The sequence below is a fragment of the Crocodylus siamensis genome, chromosome 1, assembly GCF_052110815.1.
Source record: "Crocodylus siamensis isolate JL-2025a chromosome 1, ASM5211081v1, whole genome shotgun sequence".
Lineage (NCBI taxonomy): Eukaryota > Metazoa > Chordata > Crocodylia > Crocodylidae > Crocodylus > Crocodylus siamensis.
The window spans coordinates 210,877,593-210,896,417 of NC_143395.1; the positions used below are offsets into that span (position 1 = coordinate 210,877,593).

The 18,825-nt window shown below is 46.1% G+C and overlaps 1 protein-coding gene across 3 annotated transcripts in view; it reads left to right on the top strand.

Annotated features, from left to right (window-relative positions):
• Nucleotides 1-18,825, top strand: part of ENO2 (enolase 2) — a 56,832-nt gene that overhangs the window by 37,104 nt on the left and 903 nt on the right. The gene's annotated exons all lie outside the window — the stretch shown is intronic.

The window sequence follows — 18,825 nt, forward strand, 5'->3', positions numbered from 1 at the left end:
GGCTACCAGTATTCCAAGCAATGGGAGTACAGACCATTCTCTTGAGATGACCCTCCAAGTGCCAAATGTCTCAATGCTATAGGATGATTCTTGTGCTCCTTTCCCTTGAGCAGTCTCTCCCCTTTTCTCCTAATTTTCCCTATTATTCTCTTTAACAAACTCTTTTACATTGAAATTTTGGCTTATCACACTGTTACAAATAGTTCTTATGGCATGACTTTACAGGAACATAAGATGGCAAGGGACCTTCTGGGTCAATGAGTTCCATTGCACATCAGGCACCACATCACAAAATCACTTTAATAAACTTAAGCTCCATCTTAGGTTTCTTGCCTCCACTGCTCTGATGGGAAGGCTGTCCCAGAACCCTAGCACACGCATGTACTTCTAACACCGAGCCTAAATGTATTCATGGATAGTTTATTCTCATTTTTCTTGTGCCAGCATTCAGTGGCTTGTCTTCCCTTGTGTTTACCCCCACTGTATTTACAGACCGCAATCATATCTTCTCCCAGCTTTCACTGTGTTAGGCCGTGTGGCAGGCCAGTAGGGGGCACTCCTGTGTTGAGCCACACGCTTCACTGTGCCTGACCATCTTCCAGGCTCCGAGTGCCTCCCTGGGGGCACCTCATGTCTGGTCAACCCCCTTCCTGGAGCACACCCGCTAGCCTGGGGGTATCACTGCCCCCACCCAGGGATGGGCTTGATTCTGGGTCTGCGCACCCTGGGAAACACAGGCTTAGTAGCCCTCGAGGGTACCTGATTCACTTTGGGAACTTGGGATGCTTCCCTCAGTCAGAAGCACAAGTAGTGGTCTCCCTTAGTCAGCCGAACCAAGGGGACCCCAAGGCATAATCTAGACCCACTCCCAGTAAGTCTCCCATGCTAGGTACCAAGGAGAACTTTATTGGTTACAAGGGGTAGGGCTGGAATAGGGTACAGGGTAGAGCAGTATCAGAGAAATCCCATAGACCAAACTGACATAGCCTTGATCACACATCTGAGTTACTGCACATCACACATCTAGTTAGATCTCAGGTAGCTTACTCACAGGTATCCAGAGGCAGGTGGAGATGCCCTCTGGAGGCAGGCAGTTCCTTGATCTTGAGTTTTGAGAGAGAGAGAAAGTTTCAGATGGTCCAGCTCTTCTCTCTCTGAGTCTTCCTCATAGCTGCTGCCCCCTCCTCCTGGGTAGTCCTTAACTTATACAGCCCTTATGACCTCATGTACTTGGTCCAATGGAGGCCAGCATCTGTTGGCTGTCAGTCAACCAGTTTGAAATGCATCACTAGTTGCTGGGCAGACTGGCAGTTCCTAGCTCCCCAGTGAGCCCAAGCCCCTCACCCAAGTATGTGATGCTAGTCGAGAAGGCAGAGGGAGCAGGTTTCCCCCATTCCTCAGGAATGTATCTACCTCAGGTTAGCTAAAGAGATAGGGTAAGGTGTGTACCCTCTGCAGGGCCCATCCTAACTAAATTGTCACAGAGCAGAGTTTTTGTGGAGAAACAGAGGTGGCCTTCTGCCACAGACTGAACAAGACAAACTCTTCCAGTCTCCTGTCTTTTGGAATTTTCCTGTCCATCCCACTAGCCCTTATATCAGGGGTGCGCAAAATGCAGCCCGGGGGCCAGATGCGGCCCAGCCGCCATTCTATCTTGTCCGTGGGGCCCCTAAAAAATTTAGAAAATTAACATTTATCTGCCCTGGGGTGCCTGTCATGCAGCCCTTGATGGCTTGCCAAAACTCAGTAAGCGGCCCTCCGCCCAAAATAATTGCCTGCCCCTGCCTTATCTGCACCCATTTAGTCCAAGTTCATCTTTCTTGAGTTTGGTGATAAAGAGCTCTACACAATATTCCAAACTGGGTCTCACCAATACTTTGCACAAGGGCATTAATACTTCTCTGACTCTGTTGAAATCATTCCATTGACTGAAACATTCCGAGATCATGTATGCCTTATGCCCATGACCTTGTACTTTGTATGATTTAGATTTCATCCCATTTCTGTTACTCCAGCTTTTAATGTCTTCCTGTGTAATTACCAGGAATCCTGGTTCTCCTTGTTAAAAAAAAATCACAAATTATCTGCTAAAACCCCTCAAATCTGTGATTAAAATTTAAAGGGCCCTCACACCGCTCCCCCCCCCGGGCCCTGCTGGATCCCTTTGCCGCCCACCCACAGCCCCTGCTCCCCCAACCCTGCTGGAGGGAGTCCCCAGCTTCCAGACCTATGGACCTGGGTCTGCAGCCCCCTGCCCCCTCCCCCTCCCTGGTGTGGGGTGGCGCAGGTCCCTGCTACCGCATGCACTAACAGGGGGCAGGGGAACCTGTGCCCCTCAGATCTGTACCAGGGCAGGCGCAGGCTGCAGGCTCGGGCTCCCACCCTGCTTTGCTCTCCTGGGGCCCCTGCAGCCCTGCAGGCACAACCCGGCATGAGCAGAGGGGAGAATTTCCCCCCTGCCTCCCACCCCCACTACTGCCCTGGCAACATGCCTCCTGTGCCTGCTGCTGCAGCCCCATGCCACTTCCCTCATTGCAGCCCTGTGTGCAGAAGCCATGTGGATAAGCTGCAGGCCACTGTTCCCTGCTGTCCTGCTTCTCTCCCCTGGGGCCTCCCCAGCCCTGTGGGCATGCCCTGGTGTGGCAGGAAGCAGAGGAGCTGCATGAGGTGCCACACCTTGCCACTGCTCACCCCCCCCCCCCACACTGCCTTGGAGACGCGCCTCCAACGCCTGCCGATGCTTTGAGGGACACAATACCCTCATTGCAGCTCTGCGCAGAGGAGGGCCCTTTAATTTTTATCACAGATTTGGGGATTTTTTTTAACAGAGAATTTGTGATTGTTTTTTTTAAATCAGGGAAAATCAGGATCCTTGGTAATAACCCTATCTTCCGTAGTGCCTACAATGCCCCCCACCATTGTGTCATCAGCAGACTTCATCAGCAACATCCCACTTTCCCTGCCTAGTTCCAAGATTGATCACTGGGGAACTCCATGAGTAACCTCTCTCCAGCCTGGTACTTGCCTTTTCAGCAGTACCATCACCATTTCTCCCCTTTTGCCTGTTCTTTATCTACCTTACATTTCTTGTAGGAATCTCCATCTTCTCCAGCTTAATTAATAATTTCCCATGTGGCACCACATCTAGTGCTTGCTAGAAATCCCGAGCGAGATCTCCTGCATTTCAGGTAGAATAAACTCTCTGAATCAGTCCCTAGAACTTGCTTCTTCTTGCTCCCTGACCTCCTCTATGAGCTCACTCTAGCTTGTTACTAATTTTCTGGGATTGAGGAGTTCAGAGCTGAGAGCAGAGCATCTCTTCTTCACACCCACAGAATGAAGTACCTGTCAGGGATCTTTTGACTATCAGGAGGAGATAAATGACCAAGCTTGGGGTGCTAATAATGTTAGTAGGGCGGGGAGGATGAAGAATATAGCTTTCTTGAATGTGAATTCACTTTGGTTTGTGAGGTCCAAAGAGTTCCTTTATTCTACATATCACCTATAGCTCTGATTTATGGGGGAAAAAACATCCCCAGAGTCAACCCCAGTAAAGGGATGCCAGGATGGGTCAGGTGCAGAACACTTCCATAGTGCCAATCAGCTGAAGCCATATGAAAATGTATACATGAAATCTATGAGCCACTCAGTAATATTTCTAAATAAAAGGAAATTTAAGTAGGGTCTATAATTGATAAGACAAGTGGGTGAAGTGGGCTATAGAAGGGCAAAGAATTAGTAAATATAATAAAAATATCACATCACACTAGCTCTGGAGTTAAGGTCAAGTGTTGCAATTATACTGCTAGTTAACCTTTTCTTATGAATGAATATGGCTAATAAAGTATAATGTCCCTCTTAAATACATACAGTTGGTCCAATAAAATACATTTAAAAAAACCCTTACCACGCGTTTATTCCCTGATCCTGTGCTCAGAGCAGGGCTTGCTGCATCCAGGTGGACTTCCCCTGACCTATGTCCACATGGTTCTCAAAGATGGACCAAGGTCTGCTGTGTGAAGGCAGAATGGTTCTGCTGAGGATTTCAAGAGAAGCTATTAGTTACAAATATTTCAAATATGTTATTAAGAATTTTTATGGTTAATCTAACCTTCTTTTTGTAAATCTAACCTTTTGCTTGCCTCTAAAAAAATAATTTATTTCCACTCTCCTGTTGTAGTGAAATTTAAGTTGCAGACTAATTTTAAAGTTTTTAAAAATGTATTAACTTGTTTAGTCCTATTTGTTTTATTTGCTTTACAGGGATCATCAGCTAATAATTTCATTTTCCAGCTCGTTTGTCATTGAAGGGACACTCTAGAATCACAGCTTTCAGTTTGAAGCTTACATTTCTGCTGCTTCTGTTTTTTAAGGAATGTTTGAGTGAGTGGGTGGGTGAGTGGAGTGTAAGTACAGGCAGTCCTCAGACTTGTGACACAATTGGTTCCTGAAAACCCTGTCGTAAGTCAAAAGGTCATAACTCAAAACCAATTTTCCCATAGGAACAATGTTATAAATGGGGTTCCTTCACCATGCTGGACACAGCTGCCTCCAGCTGGTAAGTCTGTTGTAGTGGGGGGGAGGGCAGATCAATGCCTCACATCAAGGGAGGGATTGGGGATGGAGATGGGGATGGGACAGGGGCTTCCCAGCTGGGGCAGGGGGGCATGGGACACAGATGCGGCTCGCTCCAGGTGGGCACAGCAGTGCTAGGAGCGGGGGCTATGCCTTGCTGCCTCTTGCTCAGCCAGGGCAGGGGGCATGGGGCAGAGGCACTGCACTGCCTTTGACAAACAGTATGCAGCAGTGGGAACTGCTCCAGGCTCCCTGTGCTTCCTGGACGAGCTGAGGCTTTGTCTCACCCCTCCCTAGCAGGGTGAGTGGCATCAGAGCATGCGCCCCAGACCTGAGCAGGGTGGGTAGTGGAGTGGGTGCTATGGGGAGGCTGCAGCCACCCTAAAATTCCACTTAGCCCCTGTCACCCGCCTGGAGCACAGCCTGGTGCAGCCCCAGCTCCAGCTACCCTGTGCAGATCCACGGCACACCCCCTCACCATGCCCTCCTGGACAGGTGGTGCACAGCAGTGGGAGCCATCCCACCCCCTCCCCATGCTTTCCCACCCCTGCTGGGCAGCTTGCCCCAGCCCTGGTCTCAGCCCCAGCTGCAATCCCTCCCTTGCTGCAGGGGCGTTGATTTGCAACCCCCATGCCCTTTCCCTTCCCCCCACCAAAATAGACTTACCAGCTGGACGCAGCTGTGTCCAGCATCATAAAGGCAAAACCCACATCAGAACCTTGAAACAGGGTGTCAGTTTACAAATGTAAATGCTGTTTGTCATCATAACTTGAAAAGTTGTAAGTCAAGGGCTGCCTGTAAAGGCTAAAACAAATGGGAGTATCTACCTCCTTGAGGCTTCAAGCAACCTGAAACATCATCCCTTGGCCCTTTGTATGCCAATGGAGTTGTTGACTCTGGGTGTGTCTACACATGCAAGTAATTTGAAACAGTAAACTCTGGAGCAGTTTGAGCCAGAGTAAACTACTCGCAGGTACAGCATCTACACATGTGCCTGGGACAGCAGCAATTTGAGCAGGGATAGAGCAGTTTGTACCAGGGCCTCTCCTACCCTGCTCTGCCCCAGGCTCTGGGTGGCAGCTTTGGGCAGCGGAGGGGCTGGGTAGGGCATGTGGGTGCTGAAAGTGCGGAGCCATGTGGCTAGGCAGCAGGCAGAAGTCTGATCCCCTGCTTCCTGGGCAGACTGGGAAAAATTTATGCTCATGGTCAGCCTTTACATGTGCATTTATTCACAGTTAATTACTCTGCCATAAGATAGTGCTGTCCCTAACATCACTATCTTACAGTGGCGTTAATTAGTTTATTGTGGCTTAGTACCATTGAACGTATAGATGGTGACACTTTACTCTTCAACTAATTAGTCTACTCTATAGTAAAGTGCGCACGTAGACATGGCCACTGAAACCCCAAAACGATCATTTAAACAAAAATGCTGAAAATTTTCCTGATGAAGTAAGAATATCCAAGTGATACAAGTGAATTTGATGACAAATATTGAAGTTACATGCCAGTTTCAAAACAATCTCTCAGCTATAAACAGATAATAGTGTGCTCTTTGGGTATAGAGAGAGTTTCCTCAATCCACCCATTCATGTATTACCTAGCTTGATTTCAAAGCATTTAAAAATGACCTGCCATATCTCCTTGGTATAAAGCATGACTCTTCTGGTGGAGGAAGCATTAACTGATGCTCTTGTTTTCTCCAGCCACTGGCTAGAGGTTTTCAAACTGTCAGACTTCTGCAGCTTCTCATTCATTTTTAGGGAGCGAAAGGTGGAGGAAGTGAGAGATCTGGCTGCAGCTTCCTCCCCTGGCTGTGCAAGCATTTTAAATGGAGTACAGTATTTTTACTGGATCCATCCCTGCTGAGACTTCTTCCTGACATAGGTTCCTTAGATTAAACTGTTACATAGGCTACAATTGCTTGTAAGAGTGAGAAAATTCCCACATAAAAATGTGCTCAAGGTTGCTTACGTGCATTTCTGTTTCATAAAGACTGTTAATAGGCAAAGAAGTCACAAGTTAAGGGCAAGTTTGCACCCAAGATGATGTTAATCTGGAAGCAATTAGCTTGCAACCTTACAATTCCCAGCAGCTATCAGCACCAGTGCCTTCACTAACAATGTCATACCTGTTTGGCAGTTCAAAGAACCAACAATCAGGCTGCAAAATGCAACATGAACTCCAACTTACCCAGTTACTGTTACATAACACCCTATGCCATCTTCTACCCTCAAACCCAGTGTTAAAGTAACATTGGTCAAGGCAGAAAATTCAAACACTCAGACATTAGGAAATGCCAGACCAGAGGTTGCTAGAGTCGGGGTTTTGACAGAACTTTATATAACATTTCACTGCTTCTCTAGGAAATCTGTTCCAGTGCTTACCTGTACATAGACATGGGGAAGCTTGAGACAGAAAAGCAAAGTGACAAGCCTAGGGCCACTTAGTGGAGGGATGGGATTAGGAGAACTCTTGATTTCTAGTCCTGTGTTCATGTTTCCCAAGCAGACTATAGTATTGCAAGAGGTTCTGGTAATCTCTGTCTCCCTTTGAGTTCAGTTGAAGTTGCAAGTGCTCAACATTTACGCACATCAGCCCTTGGGGTCCTGGATGATCCTTCCTTCCTTGCTTCTTTAAGACTCAGGGTGGCTTACAGTAAAATAAAATCAGATAATATTCCCCAAAGAATACCCAAACTTAACCTCACCTGCTATCTGTAGTCCACTTTCCATCTTCTGCAGCAAACAGGTCATGTGACTTGTAACATGATGTGATACATGAGATACATCATTCAGCATGAGACATGACATGTAACATGTGACATAACACAACACATGCATCATGTCAACTTGCATGATGTCATGTGCACGTCATGTTCTCTTTACAGCACTGATAGAGTGCCATCCACCTTGTGAACTGAATGGGCAGGAGTACTGTGGAAAATGTGATTATGGAGTCAATGGCTGTAGCATATGATATACACAAAGGGGTACAATGAAGATGGTCTGTGTCTTAATTGTGATGCTTCCAAACTTTAGAGTGCACTATTGGGGAACTTATAGACATTTTTTTAATATAGCCTTCTGTTAGTAATTTCCTACTTTTTTAAAAACAGAACAAATGCAAAACTAGTTTCTGTTGTGTGCACATAGAGCCACTGGCAATGTGTAGGGGGTGTACATGGGTGCACATGTACCCCCTACAAAAAGGCGCCATTGACATGCCGGGGGACTGCAAGTAACTTCACCAGGGTCTGCGGAGCCCTGGCCTGGCTCGTTGCTGGTGACACAGGTGCATGTGTGCCCTGGGGCAGATGGTGGGGAGGGGCCAGGGTTACACTGTCACAACAAGGATCAGGCCCCTTGTGGTTCCCCCACCTTCTGCTCCAGCATGCCAACATCTTACAAATTGAGGTTGCAGGTGGTTTTGGCACTCTACTCAAAAACATTGCCAACTCCTGATTTAGAGGACATTACAGATGGTTGAATTTTACTAGTAGATGTTAAGAGATATGAATCCAAAAAGATGACAAAGCCAGTAGGGAAATACAGATCTCCCAAGCAAGGGACTAACATAAGAGGGATGGGGGCAAGGAGAGGAGTGCAACTATGTTACAGAAAATACAGTATTAGCCAACTAAGCCCAGGGTGGGGGAAGGGGAGGGAGGGTGTTTGTGACACTGAGAGAGAGAGAAGATAGATGCACACAAGCCCATACAATGGTTTGCAATGGTGGAGGAAGTAGGTTGAAGAAAGTTTCTCAGTCCTTATAGTCTCATTGCTAGGATCCTCCTCGGATGGAATGGGGTGGTCCATTGCTGAAGGTTCTTCTCAAAGTGAAGTCCATCTGGTGCAGAGGGGGGATTCAGGCGGTCCCCCTCTGGGTCCAGTCCTGTGGTGGGTGGGCTGGTGGGACCGGTGTACTGGTGGTGGCCTGTGATGTGCTCCACGAAGATGTCATGGGACCAGTGGATCGTGTCTGATACCATGAGGCAGCGCATCAGCGTGGCGTAGCAGCGGGAGACATGGCAGGAATGCAGGACATTCTTGCTGCTGCAGTCCCAGGCTCTGAGTGTTCCCACAGCGAGCACATCAATCATCACGTCATAGCCACGGCCCCTCAGGATGTTGGCCAGCAGGGCGTACTTCTCCCGCTTGCGAGCCTGGGCATCAGTGAAGGCTTGGCACTGGTTCTCGAAGGGGATGGTGACAACCACAATCGTGAACTTCTTGGCCTCTTCATTTGTGATCATGATGTTGGGGCGTGTCTGGCTCTCGCAGCCAGTGACAGTGCACTTCACGAAAATCTCCCCTGCTGCTGCCAGGATAGCCCTCATCAGGCGATCCTGGACAGTGGTGTGGTGGAGTTGCCAGGCTCTGGCATGTGGCCTGCAGCTGCACAGCACGTGGGGGTTTATGCCACATAGCCGCACTGTCCTGGTGGCCGGGGCGGACAGCCCCGTTCAGAGGCACATTACAGATGATTGACTTTTATTAGTAAATGTTTAGGATTGGGAATCCAGAAAGATGATGACAAAGCTGATAGGGAAATACAGATTGCCTGAGCGAAGGACTAACAATAGCGGGATGGGGTGAGGAGGGGAACACGACTAGGTTACAGGAGATACAATGTTAGCCAACTAAGCCCCGGGGGGTGGGGGATGGGGGGAAGGGGAGGGAGGGGGTTCCCAACGCTGAGGGAGAAAGGAGATCGATACACACAAACCTGTTACAATGGTACGCAATGGTGGAAGAAGTGGTTCGAAGGAAGTGCCTCGGTCCATAATGTTTTATTTCATTTAAAGATAAGAATAAAATGAAAGAAGGGGAAAAGTAGAGGAATCGGGGATAATAATTAACTGAAAAACCCTAACTAATCATGTAACAATAATTAAGAGTCTCCTTAACTTCTGTGGGAAATAGATCACACCCTAAGTACCCATAAGCTAAGGAAAAGTATTTTACCTCCCCCTTCCTCAACAGACTGCTTAGGCCTTCAGCTGGTTGTTTTAGCTAGAGTTGGATGAAAGAGGGGTGAGTGTTTCTGGCTAGGTGCAGTGGGTCTTCAGCACTTCAAGCCCCAATGACACCCATTAGGAGCTGGGTATTTTGCATTTGTCTGAGCCACCTCAGTGAGTGACAAAGGCTTTCTTCCCCCCTGTTGCAGACAGCACCTCTGGGTCTGGTTGCAGCTTGCTTCCTGGTACTCAGCTCTGCCCCCTCAGAGGTATAGTGGGGTGGATCTATGCACTGAGCAGCTGTATTGCATAGGGGCTGCGGTGGCAGCAGCTGATACATTAGTAGTGGCTACTCTTTCTGTCTCTGCCGCAGTCACCTTCTTGTTATATTACTGTTGCCCCTGCTGGGCTTAGCACACCTGTCATAAGGACAGTCCCAGGACAGCCTGCAGTTTGGTTGCCCTTCTTGTCAGTTGAACTTCTGCCCAGACCCTTGCAGATTGTTTGTGTTTTAAATGCAGGCTAGACAGGTAGGACAAAAACTTATTTCACTTTTTGGCACTCAAAAAGGACTTACGTATTTGTGACCTTGCCAGTTTTGGCACACATGTAGCTTTAGATTCTTATTTAACCTGTGGCAGAATAGGATCAGATAGGTAAGCATACATCTACTTTACGCAAAATGGAGGAGGAGAGGGAGGAACTTTCTTTCACTCTTCAGTCCAACAGCGTAGTATCAGGACAGCCAAGGTCTAGGGTCTCTGCTTTGAAAAGGAAGAGAGCCCTCTCCTTGGGTTCTTGCCTGGACCTCTGCTCCCAGGGGGGCTGAAACTGTCCAACTGCTGTTTATGCACTTTATCCAACAAATATGAAATGCAAGGTGTAGAAAGCCCTATTGAGGGAAGGGCTAGAACCCAGGGAGCCCACCCTTCCAGGCAGCATTCTGCTCACTGAACCACAATCCCTGTAATATTTTCCCTTCTTGACCCCACATTCTCCCTTCTTGGCTGCTCAGAGGACCAAGTTTAAGCGGAAGGCTCAAGAGTTCAGTGAGCAATGCCATGGCTTAGTGCAGGGGTTGGCAGCCTGTGGGCTGGATCCCATCTGTAAAGAGACTGAACCTGGCCTGTGGTGGCATGAGGGATTGGTGGTACGCAGTTTACCCTAATGCATTCCCTTTCTCCATCCTGTGCCTTGCTACTGATCCTTTCCACAGTACCCACCCCCCGACAGCTCTTATGCACACCCTACAACAGCCAGCACTGATTTTGCCACTAGACTTGTTCCTTCCCATTGCCATTTGGGATGGGAATCTGCAGCACTGGGTTGTGCAGCAAAGAGGGGGATGGCAGCAGGCAGCTGGGGTGCTGCAGAATGGATGCTACAGCAGGGATCAGCAGCCCCCATCAGGGACCATGTCACAAGCAGTAGCCCACTGTTCATAAAATGTTGCTGACCCCTGTCCTGGTAGATCAAGCACTTTGCTAGGAAACAGAAGATGCAAGTTCAAACCCCTACAAGGTAAGGGGCCCGAGAGCCTGGGTCTCCCAGTTGCTCAGTAAGTATCCTGGTCACTATACTTTTTCTCTGAAAGGTGGGAGGGTCCACTGTCACCACCACCACCTTGAATCAGTTGCATACTATAGTTTTCCACTAACTAAAATTTGGGGACTTAAGGCAGAGTTACATCAGTACTCAGGCAGCTCTGTTCTGCCTGGAGCCTAAGTGTCCACAGTGGAATGTATTGAGCATGCTCAGAACAGTTGTGCAGGCTAAGTGTGGCAGTGGTTGTGCAAGTGCACATGGAATCCAAGCTCCGGACACATGCCCTGGAAGGCAGTTACAGAATGTGCACTTACACTTATGCCCGGGAAGCTATGGGAAGGCCTGCAAAACACAGGAATGGGGATTTGGTCTGTAGCCCCCACTCCAGTAGCCCTGCCTTCTGGGCTCCAAACTGTCTATGCACTGCTGGTTCTTAAGGCACCCTCCATAACTTCTGTAAATGATGCACCACCCCATTTAAAAAATAAATGTATTCTTTACGATGCTGGGCAGTGAAGGCAGGGGAGCAGCCAGGTAGGGAAAGCCTGAACCTGCCCTTATCTGCTTATCCTCTCACATCTGGAGCTTGAACTGATCATCTTCTCTCACTTCTTTAAGCACCCTTCAAAGAATCTCAGAGCACCCTAGGATTCCCCAGTACCCTGGTTGAGAATCAGTGCTCTACAGATAGATAACACACTTGACCGGTGGGTTTCTATGTGGCTGGAGCACACGCACTTCACAGACAGCTGGGACAAGGACAAATATTTAGCAGACTTTCTGAGAATTATATCATCTGAGAATTAGCTAAGCAGACGCTATTCTACCCCCAACCTGTGTATAACCAAGGAGGGCTTGCTCGGTGTTTCAGCTTGTGATGAGGACACAATTAGCACTCTTGAATAGGAAGGAGGATATACTTCATGATCACTTGAGTCCCAGTGCAGTGCAGCTTCCTCTAGGCAAAAGGGTGATTCAAACTGGGAAAAAAGCAGAATCAGTTTTGTCTGCATTCCACCCCAAGGTTCACCATGTGTGGGGAGAGTGCTGTGAGGGACAAGCCAGGGTGGGCCCAGCATATACAGAATTTGGTGGGATTTGGATGGCAAGCCAGGAACAAGCTGGGCTGTATGACATGCAAATGGACAACAACAATTTTCAGTGCCTTGTATCTCAGCCCCATCTGCAGAGATATTCATGAGGCCAGCAACATTCAGCTTCTTAACCAGAGGGCTGCCAACTGCCAGAGTCCTGCCCCAAAACCATTGAGTTCAGAGAGATTTGCATTCAATATTTCTTTTATAATGAGAAGTGTTGAATAACCTGCTGATAGGCATTGCTGCCCCTCCATAATTATGAATGCATATATGAAATATTGTGTGCCTAGTTCATCATGCATCATCATGATCATCATGATCGTGTAATCTAGGCATGTCCAGCTCGCCCCCCTCCCTGGCCAGAAGCAGGTCAAAAGGCAGCAACCATGAGAGTTAAAGCAGCCATTGCCTGCCACTCACTGTGACACTTGTGTCTGATGGGGCTCTGTGCCCTGGATTTCAGGGGCAGGCCTGGCATCCACCTGCTCTATGTCCAGATTTCTGACCCCTCTACCAGCCCCATGGGCCAGACAATATGACTTTGTTGGCAGGATCCAGACCGCAGGCCATAAATTTGATACCTCCAATCTAATTTTGATCTGTTACCTTACGTGGTCCAGAGAATTTCATCCAGCATGTCCTATATTAAACCCAAATGGTTGATTTACACAAGGTATTTTAGAAAGATTTAGTGACTCCATGTGATGGGAGTTCTGGTCCAATATTATTTACCACTATTTAATACATGTATATTGTTTGGTGCTGGACAGAAGTGGCAAGTTGATCCACTGACTGATCAGATCATATCAGCAGACTGCCTATTATTGCATCTGGTCAAACATGTAAAATATTCCTGCAATCCAGTAGCCCACCTTTTTTGATTGCATCATAGTGCCACCAGCTAGCAAGGGCAGAGAGGAGGACTCTGGGCTCCCAGCCCTGCAGGAACCAGGACATCAATGCATGCACACACTAACACACTCCCCACTCTGTGCTCACAAAGGAGGGATATCCCCCATACACACTTAGTTGGGCCATGGCAACCCCCTGCGCTGTTTACTTTTCTGAGCTCAAAGGCTCCTTTCCCTTCCCTGCGCAGGGTCAAATGTGTGGCTACAAAGCACTAGTCTGTGCTGCTAGAGGAGTTTCTGTATGTTACTGGTTTTTTTGCCCCTTACTGGTCATCTGCTACTACTCTAGAGACAGTAAGGTTGTCCCCTGAGGTGGTACAGGTCATATGTGCCTAGGACCACTTCCATGAGTCCCTTGCACTTGTTGCAGGGTGGAGGTACCATCTGCTTACATCAGGGGTGGGCAGTTATTTTGGGTGGTGGGCTGCTTACTGAGTTTTGGCAAGCCATCGAGAGCTGCATGATAGGCAGCCAAGGGAAGATAAATATTAATTTTCTAAATTTTTTAGGGGACCCATGGGCTGGATGGAATGGCCTGCTGGGCTGCATCTGGCCCCCAGGCCGCATTTTGCCCACCCCTGACCTACATGGTATTTTGGACTCTGTAAAGATCCTGGGAGAGAGAGGGGCAAGAACATTTTGATTAGGAAAGCAAAAGTTTCTGTGGGTGATACTTTTGATTAGACCAACTGCATAGCTGGGATAAAGTTAGATAAACTTTCAAATTCAATACATTCTTCAGGTTTGAGGAGAAAAGCCAGCAGAGCAATAGTAAAAAAGCCCAACCAAACAAACAAAAAACAGCTGGAAGGGGATGAGGGGAGAAATTCCCGGGGGTATCAGACAAACTGTCTTTGCCTCTTGCGTAATTCCTGGACCGTCACAGCTACAACATCACTCTAGCACTACCATAACATTTTGATTGAAATCTTCTGGAACAATACCAGTTACAAATGGAACTGAGTAACTACTGCTTGATTGAAATACAAGAGATACTTCATAATTTAGAGATTTGCATTCCAGCAAGTGAGACATTAATAAATTAAAGACAGTCAGGGAATGCCTAAATCATTTGTACAGAAATTTTTCACTAGAAATGAATATGGAAGCACTGTTAAAGCTAAGTGCAAAGTCTGTTACTCTTTAGTATAAGACAAGTCTAGAATGAAAACACTTGCTGAGTTCTAGTGATAGGTTGTAGCTACTGTCAAAGATAGATTGTTACAGTTAAACAGCAAGAAGGGGAAAACTAGTATGCTTCACATCTTTCTCAGTCTTTTGAGGAAGACACAAAACTTTTGCCACTCCGTATGTATTAGCATCCAAAACTCTAACTCCTAGAAGATCTTCAAATGTTCATTAGATCAGTTTTAAAAAATGTGAAGCATGTGTCCGATGACCAGAAGAATGAACTTGGCTATATTTTTGCTAGAAGTATTTATGTCAGCAATACCTCATGTCCTATAGCTGAAAATCCTTATATGCTAATTCTTTTTTTTTACAAATTTAATTCAATTTACAAAATTCCAAGTATAAAACATTGCAAGAAGCCTGACTGCTGGACTGGAAGACATGAAAAGAGAGTTGGTGTTTTTACTGAAAAGCTCCTCATGCGTCTCCAGTGTCTGACTGATGGAGCAGTATTTAAACAGAGGATGTCATCAGCTTCATGGTTATAACTCAAACACCAGTGTTTTGTACATGCCAGTGCACTGCTGAAATTCATTGCACAGTTATTTAAAAAATAATCAGTTGATTGTGTCTACAAAAGGTTTCTTAGGGATTGATAGTGCAACTAACATGAAAGTTGCTTGTACCTTGTTGTTAAATAAGTATCTTCACCTTCTGTGTTATATGAGTATATTCTCATTTTGATGCCGTTGTTCACTGGTGATGTTGAAGATCTGACAACTTTTTCATTGCACATCAGCAACCATTTTTCTGGCCTTGTGTTTGACGGGCAACTTCAATTAAATATGTCAAAAATCTTCAAAAATGGAAGAAGGTATTTCAGTCAGCCACCCAGGAAGAAGAGGTGGCTTTGTGTTGTTCTTGAATAATCTGTGGTGATATTGTCTTTCAGATGTGAAACTCAAAATTCATTTTCATTGCTTGAATACATAGCTCCCGCCTTTCAAAATATGGAAGAATGGTAGCTCTACATTATTTGATGCCAAAAAGAAGAGCATAAAATTTAAGAAACGTGTTTGTGAAAATACTAAATAAAGTCCACTTACTAAAGCTGCAAAGCAAAGGATAATGGATATCACATAAAAATTAGATGATGATTCCTGAACTTCATGCTCTCTACCTTCTTGATCTTGTTTCCAGGGCCAAGGCCTACCTGGTAACCATAGAGTTATAGAAAATCAGGGAAGGAAGTGCCCTGCAGCAGGTCATCTTGTCCAGCCCCCTGTTCAGGGCCGGATCATCCCTGACTAAACCATCCCAGACCAGTGCTTGTTTAACCTGTTCTTGGAAACTCCAGGAACAGTTCTCATGTGCAACTACCAGGTCCAATGCCTGAAACATAAAAAATAATGAGCAATGGGATGAGGGTACTGACTGTGTCCTGGAACTACAAGGACAGGGAGGAGTTTGTTAAAATATGCTCTAGAGATGCAAGAAAGAGGACCTAAGTATGTTTACACTATGTTTCTGGTGTGTGTCAGACAGGTCTCAAGAAGAGCCAATGAGGCCTACTCCTAGGGTGGCTTTGCTGCTGAGTTTCTGTTTGATGCAGGTGAATAGACATGGATGGCTTGGGAGCAGCAGGGCATGCAGTATAGGCATGCTCTGTGGTTCAGCTTCTGCCCTAGCTGTCACTGTTGCAAATGTGAAGGGATATAAAAACAGACAGTTCTGGTAGAAATAGCAAAAAAAAGCAAGCAGCAGCCCATTCAACCATTGAACAATGTGGAGTGCAGTTACAGCAATTGGCTCAAAGTGGGTGCTCCTCTATGGTCAAGATGATTGTGAACTTCTTGCAGTCCAGCTGCAATAGCAGAAATCCTTTTGGTACTTTAATGTGCTACCACATCTGCAAAACAAAATTGGACAGCTTTGTCCATTCAAAAAACAGATATTAATTTAGGACCTCTACTGTTGAGGCGCACTGACCATGTATTACAATGTAAAATTAGAGAGGAAAATGGCAGCTGAAGAATTGATTAAATGTACAGATAGTAGGAATAAGTAGATATTGATGAATTTGAGTATGATGATAACAGAGATATAGATAAGACAATTACGTTTGAGAAGAAAAAAAGTGAATGCAAAGCAAAAACACATGAAGAGACAGCCTGCTGCCTACCTACCGTAAAATGACTTTTTTTTTGTAATTATTATGTTATTGATTTGTTTCATTTCATTCCTTTTGTAGCTGTTCAATATTCAATCATGTTTGCATTTAAATACTAAGCTAACATTGCTAGAAAGTAACAATTTTTCATTCTTTTTTTTTCATTATTTCTTTCAGATTTTTCTGACTTAAAAATCATTTAGTTATGTAACTTGCTTTTCATAATTGAACATAGGTATCTAATATATTAGCAATAATAAAGTCACTCTTTTCTGTTACTGATGATATTGTTCTAATACATTTTTTAAATATTTGAACATTTTTGTTATTACTTAATGTTATTAGACAGCTCAATTGGATGTTTTGTTTTGTTTTTTGACCTAACAAATCCCTAGCACTAATATTGTGCATTGGATATTTGAACCAACATTTTGGGAGCTGTGCTGTAGATATTAAGGATAAATTTATGTTTTGATAAGGAAAGGAATTTCAGTATGGGGACACTGAACTGTGCTGATTATGGAAAGATTATAATAATGTGTTGTTGGAAGCAGGAGATAATGTTGTGTACTGCATGTGATCTCCAGTTCCGTCAGATGTAAAATGAGAAGGACAGTGTTGTCAAATTTGAAGTGTGTTGTGTTTGTGTGCTATGCATGTATGGGGTTAATGCTTGCGCATTGTCATAGAGATGTATATCAAGTTTTTTAAATGACAGTCTTCTTGCTTTTTAGCATTTACACTACAGGAGAAATGTTAGTCCTAAGGCACTGTCAGTACTAGAAAATCAGTCAATTGAACTAGATTGATTTCAGAATCAATGATCAAATTAAGTTGAAGCTATGTGAGCAAGGCTGTAACCGATTAAGGTGTGTTTACATGAGGAATTTGCACCAGTGTCAGTAGATCAGCTTTAAATCAATTTTAGTTAAAATGGTGCATTTACTAAGAGAAGGCCTAAGCTAATGAATTGTTGTGTATGGGAATTATTGTTATATGGGCCTCATGTGGCTTTCATGACAAGGGGCAGATAAAATATTAATGAAATTAAATTAATAATACTCTTCTGCCTTCCATCTGGGGTTCTCCAAGCACTCTGAATGCATTAATTAAGGAGATTTCCTAACCTCCACAAGTGGGAGAGCAGTATCGTCCCCCACCCCATCCTTTTGTAGACGGGCGACTGGGACATGGGAAAGAGAATATTCCCAAGGGACATGAGCAGGTGAGCTAGAGGCTGCAAATTGGATACCAGATTCCTTACTTGCATTTTCCTGGATCTAACCTTCTAGACCTAACTGCATTTCTAGAGCAGGGAACAGAGTCCAGGATCCCTCTGCTTTAAACCTCTAGAATTCATGTCCATCTCAGAACCGGAATAGCCCTGCAGAATCCTCATTCTGTCTTCATGCACTAACCCAGGAGTTTTCAACCTTTTTAAAGAAGTGTACCCCTTCTGGTGGTGGTGGCCAGATGCTGGGGGGTGGGAGGGGTTGCACCACCTACCACCCCATGCTGCCACCCACTGCTCCACACTGCTGCACCCCACTTTCCCGTGGCCAGTTGCACATGCAGCTCCATAGGCTGCTGACAGGCCTCACACACAACCAGTTGCATGCCACCCATCATCAGCCCACAGAGCCTCATGTGCAACTGGCTATGGGAAAGTGGCGTGCAGCAATGGCACGGGGCAGTGGCGCGGGGTGGTAGATGGTGGCAGTGGCCACTACTTGCAAGTTCCTCCCCTCCCTCCTCCCCCCCATGTCTGGCTGATTAGGCAGTGGCTGTGTGGCCCACAAAGGGGCACTGCTGCCCTCACCCCCTCACCCTCCTTGGCCCTGCTTCTGGGAGGCAGCAGTGTGGGGTTGTGGGTGGTGGAGCTCCATCCCTGCCTACCCATGCATACCCACTAGGACCTCTCCAAGTATCTCTAGGCATACACATACCTCCAGATGACAACCCCTGCACTAACCCATTAATCCACATGTCATCCTTAAAATTGGGCATAGACTTGGAATGTTTGATTCCTTATCCCTAATGCCTTATTCACAAAACTGTCTTTGACATTTTTGGCATATGGCTCTGGGATCTTTGGGCACCTATGCATGTGTTCCAGGTGGTGGTGTTTTAATTGGGGCAGCTCTCGGGAGCTGTTCTAATTATAAAGCCCTCAGCATCTCATGTATTTGTCTGACATTTCAAAATGGCGGTGGGGTGCTTTAACTAATGCTCTTTAAATTGCCCCCACTGCCATTTTGAAACACAGGGATGCTGAATACACAAGACACTGCAGCATGCTGGAGCGTTCTGGTTAGAAGGCTCCAGCAGACTCGACTGAGTCTGCTCTGATGCATTCTAATCCACATGCTTTGGAACAGTGTAAAAGTGCCTGTCAATTCCACAGTGAGCATTAACGAGGTAGGGGCTGGAGCTAAG